The sequence below is a fragment of the Schistocerca piceifrons genome, chromosome 6, assembly GCF_021461385.2.
Source record: "Schistocerca piceifrons isolate TAMUIC-IGC-003096 chromosome 6, iqSchPice1.1, whole genome shotgun sequence".
Lineage (NCBI taxonomy): Eukaryota > Metazoa > Arthropoda > Insecta > Orthoptera > Acrididae > Schistocerca > Schistocerca piceifrons.
In genome coordinates this window covers 471,834,166-471,853,977 of record NC_060143.1, presented here as the reverse complement: position 1 = coordinate 471,853,977, position 19,812 = coordinate 471,834,166, and positions in this window count along the sequence as shown.

The following is a 19,812-nucleotide window of genomic DNA, read 5'->3' as shown; positions in this document are numbered from 1 at the left end:
CTTGTGAAGGTTTGATCCTGAAAGGTCGCCCTGGAAGAGAAGAGCCCCCAGTCTGCCTTGGAGATGGTCCAACTAGAGGAGCACGGAGAGGGGGTATGCTGCAGGAGATGGATAACACATGGCAAGTGGTCGCTCGAATATGTATCAGAAAGTGCATACCACTCAAACCGGCGTGCAAGTTGGGGAGTACATATAGAGAGGTCTAAATGGGAATAGGTGTGAGATGTGTCCGAAAGAAAAGTAGGGGCGCCAGTATTGAGGCAGACAAGATTGAGCTGGTTGGAAAGGTCTGCTAACAGGGAGCCCCTCGGGCAGGATGCTGGAGAGCCCCAAAGGGGATGGTGGGCATTGAAGTCTCCAGTTAACAAAAATGGTGCAGGTAGCTGAGCAATAAGTTGCATCATGTCTGCCCTGGTAACGGCAGATGACGATGGAGTGTACACGGTACAAATGGAAAATGTAAAAGTGGGGAGAGTAATGTGGATGGCAACTGCCTGCAGGCCGGTGTGCAACGTGATGGGATCGTAGTAAATATCATCCCGGACCAGCAACATAACCCCTCCATGAGCCGGGATACCTACCACAGGGGGTAGGTCAAAACACACAGTGGTGTAGTGTGCAAAGGCAATTTGATCACAAGGGCGTAGCTTTGTTTCCTGGAGGGCTACGACGAGCGGACGGTGCAAGCGGAGCAGCAACTTCAAGTCCTCTCGGTTGGAGCGAATGCTGCGAATATCCCAGTGAATAAGTGCCATCGTAAGAAGAAAAGGAAGATGAAAGAAGGGGTCACCTCGAAGGCCGCTGAGGGCCTGGCTTCGAGCGAGCACTGCCGCCGCTATCAGTAGGCGGACAGTCATGGTCCATTGGGTCTATAGTTTCATCGGCCATCTTGGGAGGATGGCCGGGAGGGGGAGCTTCCTCCGCCGGTGAACGGCCAGATGTTCGGCTACCAGCGGTGCGGCCAGTCGAAACGGATGACGGCCTGGGGCGGCAACCGCTGGGTGGCGCAGGAGAAGAAATGCGCCGTGGCGGAGAAGGAGAACTGTGCTTCCTATGAGCCTTCTTGGAAGGACGTTTGGTGGAAATACCGGTCGAAGGTTGGGAGGTCGAGGTACGTAGGAAGTCTGCACGGGACGGTTCCTTCTTGAATGCCCATGCATCTGACTTCTGGGTCTTCATCTTAGCAGAAGCTGATGAAGGGGCTGGTGTCTGTGGGGTGACGGGAGGAAGAGGAGACATCGACCGCGCGATCTTAGCACTGGCCGAAAGGATGGTGGTGGTGGTTGTTGGATGTTTAAGGGGGACTAAACAGCGAAGGTCATCAGTCCCCCATTCCAAAATCAGGCGAGCCGAAAATCTACGAAGCAGATAAAAACCAAAGGGGGAGGAGACGTCCCCCCAGGCGCTAAAAGAACACAAATGCAGCAACGAACACTACAGACAAGAACAGAACAGAGGAACACCAGACAGAAAGAAACAGAAGAAGGGAAGAGGGCCGGAGACTGGTTGACTGACCACGAGATCAAAAAAGGGAAAGAGTCAACCATCTCACGGCCTACCAGAACAGCAACAGACACGAGGACAAAAGACACAGAAAGGGAAAGGCGCAGGACCTCCCTAAATCGAACCATAAAAAGGACTACCACGGATAAAATTTAAAACGTCATCAGCCACGGAGGCATCGTCCGATAAAACCAAAGCCAAAGTGCCCGAGAGATTAAAAGATTGCCGGAGTGTGCGCAGTCGAGGACACTCCAGCAAAATGTGGCCGACCGTCAGCCGGGACCCACACTGACACAAGGGGGGATCCTCCCGACGCAAGAGATGGCCGTGCGTCAGGTACGTATGGCCGATGCGCAGCCGACACAGGACTACCGAGTCCCTGCGAGAAGCCCGCAGGGAGGAACGCCACACATCGGTCGTCTCCTTGACAGCCCGCAGTTTATTCAGGGCTGTCAGGCCACGCCACTCAGCAGCCCACATCCCAAGTACCATACGGCGCAACACCATCTGCTGGTCGCGAGCCGTAAGGCCGATCTCCAAAGCTGGGGCGTCTATCGCCCCTTTGGCCAGCCTGTCTACACGTTCGTTCCCTGGGATGCCAACATGACCGGGCGTCCAAACCAGGACCACTGAACCACCAGAACGGGCAATGGCGGAAACAGCCTCCTGAATGGAGGACACCAGAGGAGAGGAGGGATAGCAGCGGTCGATGGCCTGAAGGCTGCTCAGGGAGTCACTGCAGATGACAACGGACCTACCTGAGCAGAAACGCATGTGCTCAAGAGCGCGCAAGATGGCCACCAGCTCTGCAGTAAAAATACTGCAGCCAGCCGGCAAGGAGCGTTGCTCAATATGGTCAGAGTGAGCAAAGGCGTAGGCAGTGCGACCATCAACCAGGGAACCATCAGTGTAGACAGGCTCACAGCCCGGAAATGAGTCGAGGAGCGCAAGAAAACGGCGACGGAGGGCCACAGGCGGAACCGAGTCCTTAGGGCCCTGTGCCAAATCCAGACGGACGGACGGCCGGGACAAACACCAGGGAGGCGTAGGTGTACGGACCCGGAAGGGAGGCAGAAGAGGGAATGACCCCAGTTCTGACAGCAGGGACTGGACACGGACAGCTATGGAAAGCCCAGACCGAGGTCGCCGTTCGGGCAGGTGGTGGACCAAGGCAGGGAAAAGCAGGCGACGATTGGGATGGCCTGGCGAGCAATGTACGTGGACAGCATAGTCGGCGAGCAGACGATGGCGGCGAATCCGCAGCGGGGGAACCCCGGCCTCCACCAGTAGACTATCCACGGGGCTGGTGCGAAAAGCGCCAGTAGCAAGCCGAACCCCACAGTGATGTATGGGGTCTAACAACTTCAACACTGAGGGGGACGCAGACCCATAGGCCAGGCTCCCATAATCAAGCCGGGACTGCACAAGAGCTCTGTACAATTGCAGTAGCGTGCAGCGATCTGCACCCCAAGACGTGTGGCTAAGGCAGCGGAGGGCGTTGAGGTGCCGCCAGCATTTTTGCTTCAGCTGAATAACATGAGGAACCCATGTGAGCCGGGCATCAAACACGAGTCCCAAGAAGCGGCAAGTGTCCACCACGTCAAGCAGGTGGCCGTCGAGGTAAAGTTCAGGATGAGGGTGGACCGTCCGACGCCTGCAGAAGTGCATAACCCGAGTCTTGGCAGCAGAGAACTGAAAACCATGAGCCAGAGCCCATGATGCTGCCTTGCGAACGGCGACTTGCAACCTGCGTTCGGCGACTCCCGTAGTCGTGGAGCTAAATGAGATGCAGAAGTCGTCGGCATACAAAGAAGGAGACACCGACGACCCCACTGCTGCAGCCAGACCATTAATGGCCACTAGAAATAACGAGACGCTCAACACCGAGCCCTGCGGGACCCCATTTTCCTGTATATAAGAGGAACTAGAGGTGGCACCGACTTGCACCCGGAAAGAGCGGCGCAATAAAAAGCTTTGAAGAAAAGCCGGGAGCCGACCACGAAGACCCCACCCATGCAACGTGGCGAGGATGTGATGCCTCCATGTGGTGTCATACGCCTTCCGCAGATCGAAAAATACAGCAACAAGGTGCTGACGTCGGGCAAAAGCCGTACGGACAGCAGATTCCAGCCGCACCAAATTGTCCACTGCAGACCGGCCCCGACGGAAGCCACCCTGGGATGGAGCGAGGAGACCGCGCGACTCAAGGACCCAACACAAACGCCGCCCCACCATACGTTCGAGCAATTTGCACAAAACGTTGGTGAGGGTAATGGGACGATAGCTGTCCACCGCCAGTGGGTCCGCACCGGGCTTCACGATGGGGACAATAAGACCCTCTCGCCATTGCGACGGGAACACGCCCTCGTTCCAAATGCGGTTAAAGATGGCGAGGATGTGTGTCTGGCAGTCCCTGGAGAGATGCTTCAGCATCTGCGCATGGATGCAGTCCGGTCCTGGTGCTGTATCAGGGCAATCGGCGAGGGCAGCGAGGAGTTCCCTCTCGCTGAAAGGAGCATTGTATGTTTCATAATGACGCGTGTGGAATGAGAACGGCGTCCGCTCGGCTCGCTCCTTTAGAGAGCGAAAGGCGGGGGGATAGGATGCAGTCGCAGAGCTCTGAGCAAAGTGCGCGGCTAGCCGTTCAGCAATGGCGGCAGCGTCCGTGCAGACAGCGCCGTCCAAGGAGAGCCCAGGGACACCCACAGGGGTCTGGGAGCCATAAATCCGCCGGATACGGGACCACACGTGCGAGGACGAGACACGGGAGCCCAGGGAGGAGACGTACCTCTCCCAGCACTCCTGCTTACGCCGTGCAATAAGTCGACGGGCGAAGGCACGGAGCCTCTTAAAGGCGATGAGGGTCTCCAGAGACGGGTGCCGCCTATGACGCTGGAGAGCCCGCCTACGGTCGCGAATAGCCTCAGCAATCCCCGGCGACCACCAGGGGACAGCCTTCCGCCGAGGGAGGCCAGAGGAACGGGGGATGGTAGCCTCGGCCGCTGAAACGATGGACGTGGTTAAAACACGGACCACCTCGTCAATGTCACCCTGTGGGGGAGACGCAATAGTTACAGCGGAAGTAAAAGCTGGCCAGTCAGCCCTGTGGAGAGTCCATCGGGGCAAGCGCCCAGAAGAATGACACTGTGGCAGTGACAAATAGATGGGAAAATGGTCACTACCACACAGGTCAGGATGCACCCTCCAGTGGAGGGATGGGACAAGTCCAGGGCTGCAAATAGAGAGATCGATGGCCGAGAACGAGCCATGGGCCACACTGAAATGCGTGGGAGCACCGGTGTTTAAGAGGCTAAGGTCGAGCTGAGCCAACACATGCTCCACGGCCCGACCACGATCATCGGAGACAGTCCCACCCCATAGAGGGTTGTGGGCATTGAAATCGCCCAGCAGCAAAAAAGGTGGCGGCAGTTGTGCTATCAGAGCAGCCAGGACATGCTGCGCGACAGTACCATCAGGTGGAAGGTAAATACTGCAGACGGTGATAGCCTGTGGCGTCCACACCCGAACAGCGACAGCCTCTAAAGCTGTTTGTAGAGGTACAAACTCGCTGTGAAGAGAGTGCAGGACATATATGCAGACGCCACCAGACACCCTTTCGTAAGTTGCCCGGTTCTTAAAATAACCCCGATAGCCACGGAGGGCGGGGGTTCGCATTGCTGGAAACCAAGTTTCCTGCAGAGCAATGCAAAGGAAAGGATGACGGCTGATAAGTTGGCGGAGCTCAGCTAAATGGTGGAAGAAACCGCTGCAGTTCCACTGGAGGATGGTACTGGCCATTGCTGGGAAAGGCGGGACGGGACGGGGAAGGCAGATTACGCCACTGGGTCACTCGCAGCCTCCAAGTGAGCACCTGTGCCAGAGCTTTCCATGGCGTCGGAGGGACTGGCGAGATCGAGGTCCTCAGCGGACGCCAGGATCTCCACCTCGTCCTCAGACGCAGAGCTTGTAGGAAGCGGTGGAATGGGTGCCACCGCAACGTCGGTAGCCTTGGGGAGTTTCTTCTTCTGCTGCTTCGCGCGCTGTGCCTTTGGTGGTTCAGGCTTGGAGGGCGTCACTGGGTCAGTCTCAGGGACAGACGATGATCGTGTGTCCCGACGACCAGGGACTGGCGGTTGTTTGAGCCACTTGCGGCCATCGGTTTTGGAACCGGTTGGAGCGTGCGAAGGAAGGTCCCCAAGGGACCCCTTCCTTACGAGAGGAGCCGAAGAAGTCTTACGCTTCTCCGGCTGGGAAGGGGGGACTGATGTCCCCGATGGTTGGGGGGGTGTTGCTCCTGAAGTAGATGGAGCAGGAGCAACAGGAGGTTTAGTGCCCCCCACCATCAAGGGGGCAGGTGTGGGACTTCGACTCGGAGAGGTGACCAGAGTGGATGGAAGTGGAGAAGGAGTGACAGTGGCGGCATAAGAAACTGGCATGCGCACCGGATGAAGCCGATCATATTTCCGCTTCGCCTCAGTGTACGTCAGGCGGTCGATAGTCTTTATTTCCATGATCTTCCGCTCCTTCTGCAGGATCGGACAGTCTGGCGAGCAAGGCGGATGGTGCGCACCACAGTTCACACAGATTGGAGGCGGCGCACAGGGATGATCAGGATGGGAAGGTCGACCGCAATCGCGACAGACGAGGTCGGAAGCACAGCGGGAAGACATGTGGCCGAACTTCCAACACTTGAAGCACCGCATCGGGGGAGGGATATACGGCTTGACATCACAACGGTACACCATCACCTTGACCTTCTCAGGTAACGTGTCACCCTCGAAGGCCAAGATGAAGGCACCGGTGGCAACTTGACGATCCCTCGGACCCCGGTGGACGCGGCGGACGAAATGGACACCTCGGCGCTCCAAGTTGGCGCGCAGCTCGTCGTCGGACTGTAAAAGCAGATCCCTGTGAAAGATAATGCCCTGGACCATGTTCAGACTTTTATGGGGCGTGATAGTGACGGAGACATCCCCCAGCTTAGTACAAGCGAGCAAGGCCCGCGACTGGGCGGAGGATGCCGTTTTTATCAACACCGATCCGGACCGCATCTTGGACAAGCCCTCCACCTCCCCAAACTTGTCCTCTAAATGCTCTACAAAGAACTGAGGCTTCACGGATATAAAGGATTCCCCATCAGCTCTGGTACAGACAAGATATCTGGGCGAATACGTCTCAGTGTCACGCAATGCCTGTCGTTCCTCCCATGGTGTGGCGAGGGAGGGGAACGATTTGGGGTCATAAACGTTACCTTAAAAATGGGCTCTCGAACGCTTAGAGACTGCTGACGGCTGGCCGCCAGCGACAGATGATGTACCACGCTTCATTGCGGGTCATCCGCCCTGATGCCACCTACTCCGACCAAGGGCCCTCCCCACGGGCGCCACCCAGCCACAGCAAAGGCCACCTGGCAGGATGGCCATTGCCGGGAGTCCCGATGCCCCAGGGAGATGGGCATCTACTCCTTGGCATACGTGGGGAGTGAACGGCGCAGGCATCAGTAGAGCGATCCCTGTGTTGTCAGGGGGCTACAACCAAGAGGGTACATGGCGACCCCACCACAACGGACTGGCTACCGTGCTGGATCTTAGGTGCAAAAATGGCCAAGGTCGTCGTCACAGTTAAAAGAAACACTGCAGAGTGCAGCGTGGTAATCGCCCATGAGATCGAAAACGAGCGGGACACCATCGCAACGACGAGAAAGACGGCAATAGGTCTAATTGCACGAAGGATACAGTGCACCATGTAAGGTGCCCTTCCCCAATTGGCTCGCTCTTCGGAATAATTTGGATAGATGGAGGTCAAACCCGAGAGGGGACCATCACATAAGGCCGAAACGTGTGAGACTCCTTTTAGTCGCCTCTTACGACAGGCAGGAATACCGCGGGCCGATTCTAACCCCCGAACCCGCAGGGGGAGGCCGAACGGACGACCGTGGTGCTGAAGGTCAGATCGCATGTCTGGGTTGCCACCTCCCTGGTAGTCCGAGGAGAGGCGAGGACAGTGCTGTATTTCCCCGCTGGGAGCAGCGTGTGCTTCCTACTAGCCAATAGCTTGCGAGCAGCCGAGGTGGACACTTTCTCTTTGACCCGAATTTCTTGGATACAGCGTTCTTCCTTATAGACAGGACAGTCGCGGGAGGATGCGGCATGGTCACCCTGACAGTTCACACAACGAGGAGATGGAGGTGGACAGTCACCCTCATGGGCATCCCTGCCACAAGTGACACATTTAGCCGCATTGGAACAAGACTGTCGAGTGTGATTGAAATGCTGACACTGGTAGCAGCGCGTAGGTGTCGGGACATAGGGGCGAACAGAAATAACCTCGTAGCCCGCCTTGATGCGCGATGGCAGCTTAACACTATCGAAGGTCAAGAAAAGTGTCCGGGTCGGTACAAGGTCATTGTTGACCTTTTTCATGACCCTATGGACAGCCGTCACGCCCTGCTCAGCGAGGAAAGATTGAATCTCCTCGTCAGTCAATCCGTCGAGGTAGCTAGTATAGACTACACCACGAGACGAATTCATAGTTCGGCGGGCCTCCACCCGGACAGGGAACGTGTACAGGAGTGTGGCCCGAAGCAGCTTTTGTGCCTGAAAAGCGCTCTCAGTTTCTAGTAATAAGGTACCGTTACGCAACCTGGTCAAAGATTTGACAGATCTGGCTATGGCATCTACGCCCTTCTGGATAACGAAAGGGTTGACAGAGGAAAAATCCTTTCCGTCCTCAGATCGAGAGATGACGAGGAACTGTGGGGGCAGGCGGTAGTACTTTTATCACTGGTGGCTGGTCATGTTTCCGTTTTTGGGCAGAAGTCGAGAGAGATGGAGTGAAATCCATTGCGGAGGAATCCCCCATGATTGCCAGCGTCTCCGATGGCGCGCTCCTTCCTTGTGGGGACCCTCTCAGAGGGCACTTCCGGCTTAGGTGAATGTTTACACCTCAGGTCACACCTCCCAAGAAACAGACGGAGGGACCAATCGGCATGGTCAGAAGGTATCAGCTCAGGCAATCACCCCTCCCCGGGCCTGGCCTTTACCAGGGGGTACGCGCGTGGCTTACATGTCTATCCAGGGCGGGGAATTACGCGTTACCCCATCACCGGCTACGCATGCGAACGCGTGGGTCGGCCTTCAGACACGCACAGGGAGGAAGGAAGAAGAGGAAAAAGTGGAGAAGGGGGGGCGAGAGAGAGAGAGAGAGAGAGAGAGAGAGAGAGAGAGAGAGAGAGAGAGAGAGGACAGACTGTCTCAAACGCCGAGACGGAGACCAGAGAAGGCAAGGAGAAGAAGGCAATAAGAAGGCAAGGAGATTTTGCAGGGGACAGAGTAAGGAAGACAGTGAGGTGGAGAAGAGCAAAGAAAGGAACCAACCAAAGGTAGGAAGAAACGAGAAGTGAAAAAGCAAAATGCCCACAAATAGAGGTCGTGGAACCGTCCGTATCCGGATGCAGGCGCTAACTACCCCCGTGAGGGGGAGGGACTCCTTTTAGTCGCCTCTTACGACAGGCAGGAATACCGCGGGCCTATTCTAATCCCCAGACCCGCAGGGGGGGGGGGGGCAGGGGGGGCTGAGAAATGCGTGACGGAACTGGGAAGGCAGATTACGCCGCTGGGTCACCTGCTGCCTCCAATTGAGCACCTGTGGTAGTGCTATCCATGGTGTCTGAGGGACCGGCGAGATCGAGGTCCTCAGCGGACGCCAGAATCTCCACCTCGTCCTCAGATGCAGAGCTAGAAGGCTGCGGTGGGGTGGCTGCCACCGCGAGTTCCTTGAGCTTAGAGCTCTTCTTCTTGGGTTTCTCATGCTGCTCCTTGGGTTTAACTGGCTGGAAGGGCCTCACCGATTCAGTCTCCGGGATGGAGGAGGGTCTTGAAGCCCTTCGACCAGGTGATTGTGGGCACTTACGCCACTGTCGGTCGTCAACCTTCCCGCTGGTGGAAACCTGAGAATGGAGGGACCCAAGGGACCCCTTGCAAACGTGAGAAGCCGAAGAAGTTGGACACTTCTCCGGCTTAGAAGCGGGGACGGACGTCCCCAATGGGTGGGATGGTGTTGCTCCTGAGGTAGGTGGCGCAGGAGCAACCCGGTGGGTAGAGCCCCCCACTGGCAAGGTGGCAGGAGGAGTTGTACCACTCGTCGATCTGGCCAGAAGTCGCGAAACTGATGGGGCGAGCACAGGTGTTGTAGCAGCAGCATAGGAAGATGTCATTCTCACAAGATGTAATCGGTCGTATTTCCTTTTGGCCTCAGTATAAGTCAGTCGGTCCGAGTCTTCTATTCCATGATTTTGCGCTCTTTCTGGAAGATTCTGCAGTCTGGCGAGCAAGCTGAACGATGTTCCCCGCAGTTGACACAGATGGGAGGCGGGGCACATGGAGTATCGGGATGAGATGGGCGTCCGCAATCTCGACATGTGAGGCCGGAAGTGCAGCAGAAAGACATATGGCCGAACTTCCAGCATTTTAAGCACCGCATCGGGGGAGGGATATCGGGCTTGAGTAACTCCCTGGACCCTATTTAAACTCTTATGGGGTGTGATTGTAACAGCAACATCCCCCAACTTGTCACAAGCAAGTACCGTCGTGACTGGGCAGAGGATGCCGTTTCTATCAGGACTGATCCAGAGCGCATTTTGGACAAGCCGTCCACCTCCCCAAACTTGTCCTCTAAATGCTCGACGAAGAACTGAGGCTTCGTGGAGAGAAAAGACTCCCCATCAGCTCTCGTACAAACTAAGAATCGGGGCGAGTAACTGCTACTGCCATCCTGAGGCTTACGTTCCTCCCACGGTGTGGCCAGGGAGGGGAACGTTTTCGGATCGTACTTCTGAGCGTTAAATTGAGCCCGAGAACGCATAGAGACTGCTGGCGGCTGGCCACCAGCGAGAGACGATGTACCACGCTTTATTGCGGGTCATCCGCCCTGATGCCACCTACTCCGACCAAGGCCCTCCCCACAGGCGCCACCCAGCCATAGCAAAGGCCACCTGGCAGGATGGCCATTGCCGGGAGTCCCATTGTCCCATGGAGATGGGCATCTTACTCCTTGGCATGCGTGGGGAGTTAACGGCGCAGGCATCAGTAGAGTGATCCCTGTGTTGTCAGGGGGCTCCAACCAACAGGGTACATGGCTGCCCCACCATAACGGACTGGCTACCGTGCTGGATCCTAGGTGCAAAAATGTCCAAGGTCGTCGTCGCAGCTAAAAGCAACACTGCACAGTGCAGCGTGGTAATCGCACCTAAGTACGTATCCACGCCCAAGAGATAGAAAACGAGCGGGGCATCATGGCAACGACGAGGAAGCTGACTAAAGGTCTCAATTCACGACGAATACAGTGCACCATGTAAGGCGCCCTTCCCCAATTGGCTCGCTCTTCGGAATAATTTAGAAAGATGCAGGTCAAACCCGAGAGGGGACCATCACATAAGGCCGAAACATTTGAGACTCCTTTTAGTCGCCTCTTACGACAGGCAGGAATACCGCAGGCCTATTCTTACCCCCGGACCCGCAGGAGGAAAGCAGTATACTAACTAGATCTCTAATACCTTGTATATTTTGATGAAGTATACTAATTCCCTCATTACTCTGATACCTATGCTTTGTCAGAAGTGGTTTCTGTGTTCGAGAGACTTCCCTTAAGCAGGAATACCTATCAGATGACTTCAATCTAAAAAAGGTGCAGCTCTAACACCCACTACTACAGGAATTTTCCCATGAGTGATCCCACCAGCCCCACCTATGCTGTCACCAATAAGCTTTGCCAACCTCCCCTTCCCATACCTGTTGAGGTGCATGCCATGTCTAGTGAACCCTGTCCTGCTGATAGACTCCACCGACGCCACTGAAACGTGGCCCATGCTTTCTGTCATCAGTGCACCCCCAAGTTTCATGTTATTATGCCTGACGGCTGTATTGAGATGAGGCCGATCGTGATGCTGAAACATTTCCACGAAAAGCACATTCGTGTTGCCAGTCTGAGTGGCTATCTCTTCCAGGTCACCATCTATGTCATACTTCCCAGCCCTATCAATATTATTACCAGCCCCACCCACAATCACTAGCTGATCCTCTTTAGTAAAATCCCTACGTAACCCCCCTTTGTTAACAGTCACCTCAGCCAATCCTGCATTAGGCTTCACAATTCTGGTGACCTGGTACTCACTCCCCAACACTTCCTGCAACTGCTGGCCTACACCTCTGCCATGAGAACTACCTAACAGCAGAACCTCCTCCTTCCTCTTCGACTTTGCAACTGACCTAGCCACCGTAACTGCTGACGTCTGCTGCATACTTCCTACATCTACAGCTACTAGAGGTTCCTCTCCACTAGACTGACAGTTGGTCATATTTATTGCAAACACCAATAGTAAAACTATCTGAAAATCTTCTTCTCCTAGCAGATCTCTTGCCAACAGCCAGCTCCCATTCCCCAATCCCGTTCTCCCTCCTCATCCTATGTAGCTCCTCCTGTGCGTTTTTCAACTGCACCTGAAGGGCACAGATCTTACGCTCCTACTCCTCTATCAACTTACTCTTGCTACATAACCTGCAGTTCCAGGAGAGGATCTCACCAGAATGCCCATTAGCTTCCCCACTGCATTCCTCCCAGTGAAAATACTTCGAACAACTCTCACACCGCAATCCACTACTCACGAACCTACGACAAAGCCCACACTTCTCACTCATGGTAAAATTTTACACTTATTGAAATAAGAGAACTACTGTATCTAAGTTCCTCTACTACAACAATAAGATGTTAAAAACTGACTACAATAATCACAAACTTGCTCTCCAAGGGAAGTAACTACTATTATTAACAGTATTAATCAACAACGAATGAGAATATAACAAGATACTAACACAGAAAGAAAATCAAACGTCTAATGACACAGTAACGAAACTGAAAAAAGTTCCCAAACGGTTCTTCTGAAATTACTTCACACGAAAACACCAAGAAGACCGGTTGAAGACTACTAAAGTTCCTAAATAAACCACTATACACACACAATTAATAAGTACTTAGCTTCCGTTTCGCCACTACAGCTGCAACTGGTCAGCGCGGAATGTAAACACAGGTAAGCGGTTAAGTTGCTCGATGCGAAACACACACAAATATCAGGTCACAACACAAGAAAGGCAGAGGTGAATGAAGAAACCACTAATAAGTCACTTATATGGAAACTATTATCACAAAAACCGTCTAAATATGTATCTGAAACCTAAAAATATGTAAAAACTTAGAGAGCGATCTCACACGCAGTCACTCACTTTTGACGTCACACCAAAGATTCAGGGATATGTATGGAAAGGTCTTTCGAAGCAACAAATCTTGGAAACATGGGTTATAAAATGCGTACCCTACAAGCTATGAGCACTTCTCGATCTTCGATTCTGTGAAACAAATCTGTTACTGCAAGTTCTTCGTATTCCATATTTCGAGAGATGAAACTACGGATAAAAACGATAAAAAATCCAGGAGACATGAGCCCTAAAGCACATTCCTTAAGAGCTTCGCTTATGTGAAACACACGTCTTCTAGTCAACAAGTGTTCACAGCTCTTAAAGTATGCATTTAGGGTTCATGTTTGCTAAGCAATTTTTTTCTTGTTTTGGTCCCTATTACTTCCTCCCAAAATGTGGAAAGCAAAGAACTTGTAGCACAAGAGATTTGTTTCACAGTATGGCATGTGAACAAATGCTCATAATTCTTAAGGTACTCATTTTACAGCCCATGTTTACTAGACCTGTTTACTTCGAATGATCGTTCTTGTGAAACTCGAAATGTTAACTATTCCTGCAGGGACGCCTTGTAGAATAAAAAAAGTCATGAAAAGTATAAAATATATGAAAAAAGCGTCACTGCATTTTACGGTATTCATTCCAACGGGTTTAAAATCTGGGCTCATTCACCTCTCTCTCTCTCTCTCTCTCTCTCTCTCTCCTCCTCCTCCTCCTCCTCCCTACCTGCCGCTACATACGATCTTTGAAAAACGGCAGCAGATGTCTGCATAGAGACAGCGATATTCCTGTTGTCTACAACAAAGAGATGGTGTTGGAGCTCAGAAATGTCTGTAGCATGCAAACTGGTTTGATACAGGTTAGCGCAATGTCATGTGCGAAATAATTGACTCTTGATTTGGTTAAAGACAAAAGTAATTTAAAATGTGCCATTGTGATGAGGCTTCTATCTTAGTTAAAAAATTAAATACATACAGGTGAGCAGTCAATGCATGTCCCATGTGGGTGCCTAAGAGTGCTGTTCTGATGACACGTAACGAACTTTGGGCCTCTGAGCGGTGGAAAAATATTTCGTTTCCCCTGACCCCATATCACGAGAGGATGTATCATATGTCTGGGGTGTTTTTTTACCGCAAAGTGATTCTAGCAACTTTATTGTGACAAAACGCAAAATACTTCTACAAAAATAATAACTTATAGCAAGCAACTATGGAGTTTTAAATTAAACATTGGACGTGAATCTCTCAATAATTACGTTACGTATAACTTGTAATTATGTACTAACTACGCTGGAAAAAATGTATATCGTTTGGTCTGCTTAGCTGCAAAAATTATTTTTACGCAAAATATTGTGTAGCACACGCTATGTAACAATACTATAAGTTATCTAGAAAAGCTTATTGTGGATCGAAAAATAGGTAAGCCACACTCATCTGAAGTAAATTCGATGAAAGGTTTCACACTTGCCTTGCGTAAGCCAGTCGTTATTAGTTGACCAAAGAATGCCTGCAGTTTGTAGCGTCAACTTTAATCGAGAGTTCAAAATATGGATGCAGAATATTACTCTCATGTGCACAGTTATTAGTCTGAATTACTATTACATTCTGCATGCGATTGGTGATGAAAGACCAGAACAACCTGCCCTTGGATGTAAGTGTGGTGGTGGTGGTGGTGATGGTGGTTGTTGGGACGTTTAAGGGGGACTAAACAGCGAAGGTCATCAGTCCCCCATTCCAAAATCAGGCGAGCCGAAAATCTACAGAGCAGGTAAAAACCAAAGGGGGAGGAGACGTCCCCCCAGGCGCTAAAAGAACACAAATGCAGCAACAAACACTACAGACAAGAACAGGACAGAGGAACACCAGACAGAAAGAAACAGAAGAAAGGAGGATGGCCGGAGACTGGTTGACTGACCACGAGAAAAAAAAAGGGAAAGAGTCAACCATCTGACGGCACACCAGAACAGCAACAGACACAAGGACAAAAGACACAGAAAGGGAAAGGCGCAGGACCTCCCTAAATCGAACCATAAAAAGGACTACTACGGATAAAATGTAAAACATTGTCAGCCATGGAGGCATCGTCGGATAAAACCAAAGCCAAAGTGCCCGGGAGATTAAAAGATTGCCGGAGTGTGATGTAAGTGTGGTCTAAGATGACGTGGAGTATATGCAGTTCCACGTATTACATTCCTTGAAACCTGCTCGTGCCCATCAGATGGTACTGAGTCATGTGTTTATTTCCATTTCTAGAAACAAGAGTAGCCACACTAGATACCTGAATACAATTATTTTCTACATATTCGCTCACACACATTTCATCTCCGACCTGCGTATGTTTCTCTATCATACCTATAAAAGCATTAATCTCATCCTCATTTCCAAAAATTATCACTATTACTCTTCTGCATATCTGCTAAAGCCTGCACCCAACTGTAGCCCATTTCAAAACGTATATCATCGTCCATGACCAATAAAAATTAACACTGTCTTACCTCAACAAAACACACTTCCTAAATGTGAATTTGTCGTAACAGTGCACTTGTATTTCCTTCTCACGAATTATCACAGTGGCTATATTCATGTCGGTTTAGAACGTGCATTGTTACCTCTGTTATTTTCGTAGTGAAAATGAAATATTCGAAATCACATATTGTGTACATAGGATATTTTCTGTTCCCACCGCAAAAATTTCGAATTATTGTAGTATGAACAGTGATATAACCATGGATAACTTATCCAGTTATAATAAAAAATCTATAAAAAGTATCTGGGAGTTGAGAAGTCTACATCCACATTAAAACTGTGTATTTGTAGTTAAAAAGAGTCTTGGGGTATAAAGAGAGATCGGATACCACGTGAAGGTTAGAAGCAATGACATTGGTTAGCGCAATGGAGTGTGCGAAATAACCGACCCTAGAGTTGATTCAAGACAAAAGTAATCGAAAATGTGGCACTGCGAAGTGGTTTCAATCTTGGTTAAATACTTTAATAACATGCAGGTGACCAGCAAACGCAAACCCCAAGCTGGCAACAACAGAAAATGCAGCTGTGATGACAGCATAAGAAATGCTGGGCCTCGGAGCGGAAATGTTAGGTCCGAGGGAGTTTTGGCACTTTGCGGCGAGGAGGCACGTTCGTGGCAGCGGAGGCCACGCTGCAGGTAGCGGGTGGCGAGGGCTTTGTTCGGAGAACTGTGGTGCGCCGCAGCCGCGTCGGTGAGCGGCAAGTTGCTATTAAGTCTGAGCTGAAGGGACTGAGTTGAAGGGAAGGGCAGGGCACAGCATCGGACGTCGCGCTGCGCCTGGCGGGGAAACAACTGCACTAGCCCTGCTTCCGAGTCTCTGCAGCAGGTGCCACGAGGTTCCAGCAGGGTAGCAAGTTCCTCGAAGTGGGGAGGAGGTGACGCCTCTTTGTTGGAGTGTAAGTGACGATGATGGGGGTGTCAACAATGTGTCATCACACAGGAGGAGCAGACAGAAAAGTCTGGTCTCAGGCTGCACGGAAGCTGAACGCCCGCTGGAGCAAATAGATGTCTATGTACTATAGAGGGCAGTGACTTCACAGCGCTGCACTCGCTCAGCTAGTGAGCCACTGTCTCGTCATGTGAATACACAGGCTAACAGTTTCCCTCGAGGCCGGTATAAATACCGCCGCAACTTGACTGCTCAGTCACGTCGAGGGTTGGATCCCCTCAAATTCCAAATCGGAGGACTACGCTGCTTGGGCTACTCTCACGGCGACATCTACGTTTTTGGAAGAGCCCCCTCGCTGCCACCTGTTCTCAGTCCGTTGACGTCGTCCATCTGCCTGTCTTCACCGCAGTCCGCCCATCATGAGCCCTCCCACCTCCATTGTCTACACCTCTCCCACTTCCACTATTACTTTCTGGACTGCCGCCAGTGGTCTCCCGTCTTACACCTCGCCTCCCTCCCCCCACTCACCCATTCCCATCTACTCCCCTGCTGTCTATCCCAACTTCTACTCCTTCACTCCTTCCTCTGCACTCACAACAGCTCCCACTCCTGCCCCTGCCCTCACATATGCCTCTGATGCAACCCTCACGTGGTCGACTTCCCCCCTCTCACACCCACTCATCTGTTCATCGTCTACCGTTCCTGTCCCTATCCCGTCATGGTGGGTCACAACTGTCACCACAGAACCAAATGCACCTAACCAGCACCTCCATTGCGCCAACAGGATCTACTGTCCACCACCTCCCTCTCCCCCTATCCCTCTCCCCTTCCCCAGGCTCCCCTCACCAAATGATCACAAAATCCTATCAGTGCCGACTGTTTCTGCCACTTAAAACAAGAAGTCACCACCCACTCCCCATCCTGCCATCGACTCCATGGATACCACACCACCACCTGTCACCCATTCCCAGCCCCCACCCTCCACCTTACTCCTGTCAGCCCCAGACCCCTAGTTCCTAGACACCTGTACCCTCATGATGGAGGTACGAAAATGTCTACTAGGTGCTCCCATCTCCCAATGGATTCCCTGCAGGGACTCAGTTCTCATTAAGTTCTCATCCTTACATATGGATATGGACCTCCTCTGTAAACTCCCCAATATCACGTTAGCCCCCACACATTGCTTACACTGCTGGGGACACAAAACTCAATCCGGTGATAATGGACTATGAGATGCTGGCTGAACGATCCTCTCATGCAGACCTTGAAATCAGTTCTGCCCACCATATCCACAATGCTTTCGATCCTACTTACCTCATGCACATCATCTTTGAGTCTGCCCTCCTCACCCAGGGTGTGCTGATTTTTCACTGCTGCCACCCAGTTGAATCCTCCAAATGCCCTCCCCAACCCTACTGCTGCAAGCACTGCCTCATGTATGATGATCACCTGACCCCAACTGTTGGTTGGTTGGTTCGATGGTTGGTTGGTTGGTGGGGGAGGGGTGGTGGTGGTGGTTGTTGGGATGTTTAAGGGGGACTAAACAGCTAAGGTCATCAGTCCCCCATTCCAAAACAACAGGCGAGACAATGTCGCAGAGCAGATAAAACCCCAAGGGGAAGGAGACTCCCCCCCCCCCCCAGGCGCTAAAGAACACAAATTAGGCAACGAACACTACAGAAAAGAAGAGTACAGACGAACACCAGACAGAAAGAAATAGAAGAAAAGAAGATGGCCGGAGACTGGTTGACTGACCAAAAGAACAAAAAAAAGGGAAAGAGTCAACCATCCGACGACACACCAAAACAGCAACAAATATGGAGAGACACGAGGACAAAAGACACAGAAAGGGAAAGGTGCAGGACCCCCCCTAAATGGATCCATAAAAAGGACTAGCATGGATAAAATGTAAAACATTGTCAGCCATGGAGGCATCATCGCATAAAATCAAAGGCAAGGTGCCCGGGAGATCAAAAGACTGCCGGAGGGTGCGCAATCGGGGACACTCCAATAAAATGTGGGCAACCGTCAGCCGGGACCCACACCGACACAAGGGGGGATCCTCCTGACGCAAAAGATGGCCGTGCGTCAGGTATGTATGGCCGAAGCGCAGCCGACACAGGATAACAGAGTCCCTGTGAGAAGACCGCAGGGAGGAGCGCCGCACATCAGTCCTCTCCTTCACAGCCCGCAGTTTATTAGGTGCTGTCATGCCTCGCCACTCAGCAGACCACATCCCAAGCATCTTACGGCGCAACACCAGCTGCTGATCGCGAGCCGTGAGGCCGATCTCCAAAGCTGGGGCGTCGATCGCCCCTTTGGCCAGCCTGTCAACACGTTCGTTCCCCGGGATGCCAACATGACCTGGCGACCAAACCAAGACCACCGAACGACCAGAACGGGCAATGGCGGAAACAGACTCCTGAATAGAGGACACCAGAGGAGAAGCGGGATAGCAGCGGTCGATGACCTGAAGGCTGCTCAGGGAGTCACTGCAGATGACGATGGACCGACCTGAGCAGAAACGCATATGCTCAAGAGCGCGCAATATGGCCACCAGCTCTGCAGTAAAATACTGCAGCCAGCCGGCAAGGAGCGCTGCTCAACATGGACAGCGTGAGCAAAAGCGTAGGCAGTGTGACCATCAACCAGGGAACCATCAGTGTAGACAGTCTCACAGTCCGAAAATGAGGCGAGGAGCGCAAGAAAACGGCGACGGAGGGCCACAGGCGCAACCGAGTCCTTGGGTCCCTGTGCCAAATCCAGATGGACGGACGGCCGGGACAAACACCAGGGAGGCGTAGGTGTACGGACCCGGAAGGAAGGCAGAAGAGGGAATGACCCCAGTTCTGACAGCAGGGACTGGACACGGACAGCGACGGAAAGCCCAGACCTAGGTCGCCGTTTGGGCAGATGGAGGACCATGGCAGGGAAAAGCAGGCGACGATTGGGATGGCCTGGCGAGCAATGTACGTTGGTTGGTTGGTTTGGGGGATTAAAGGGACCAGACTGCCATGGTCATCGGTCCCTTTTTCCAAAGACAAAGAACACCCACAGAGAATAAAAACAAGGAACAGAAGAGATCACAGACGACACAGAACAAGAGATACTGAGACAAAGACAAGACAAAACAAACTAAAACCACACAGAGGGTGACGGTGGTTGGCCGACCATAGACATAAAAAGGAAAGGCCAACCACTGAGAAACACATTAAAAAATCAGTGTAAAACCATAGGCCAAAGGCCAGAATCAACACAAATCATTAAAAGAAAACAGAAACACTCAGAGTAAATGATAAAATCCCCCTGCCCGAATAAAACGTAAAACTGAGTCAGCCATAGTGGAGTCGTCTGTTAAAAGGGCAGGGAGCGTAGCAGGCAGCGCAAATGTCTGCCTGACCACAGCTAAAAGGGGGCAGGCCAGCAAAATGTGGGCCACTGTCAAAGCTGCCCCACAGCGACATAGAGGAGGGTCCTCCCGGCGCAGTAGATAACTGTGTGTCAGCCGGGAGTGGCCAATGCGGAGCCGGCAAAGAACTACTGAGTCCCTGCAAGTGGCTCGCAGGGATGACCGCCACACAGCCGTCGTCTCCTTGACAGCACGGAGTTTATTGCGCATTGTCAGTTCCCGCCATTCAGCGTCCCATA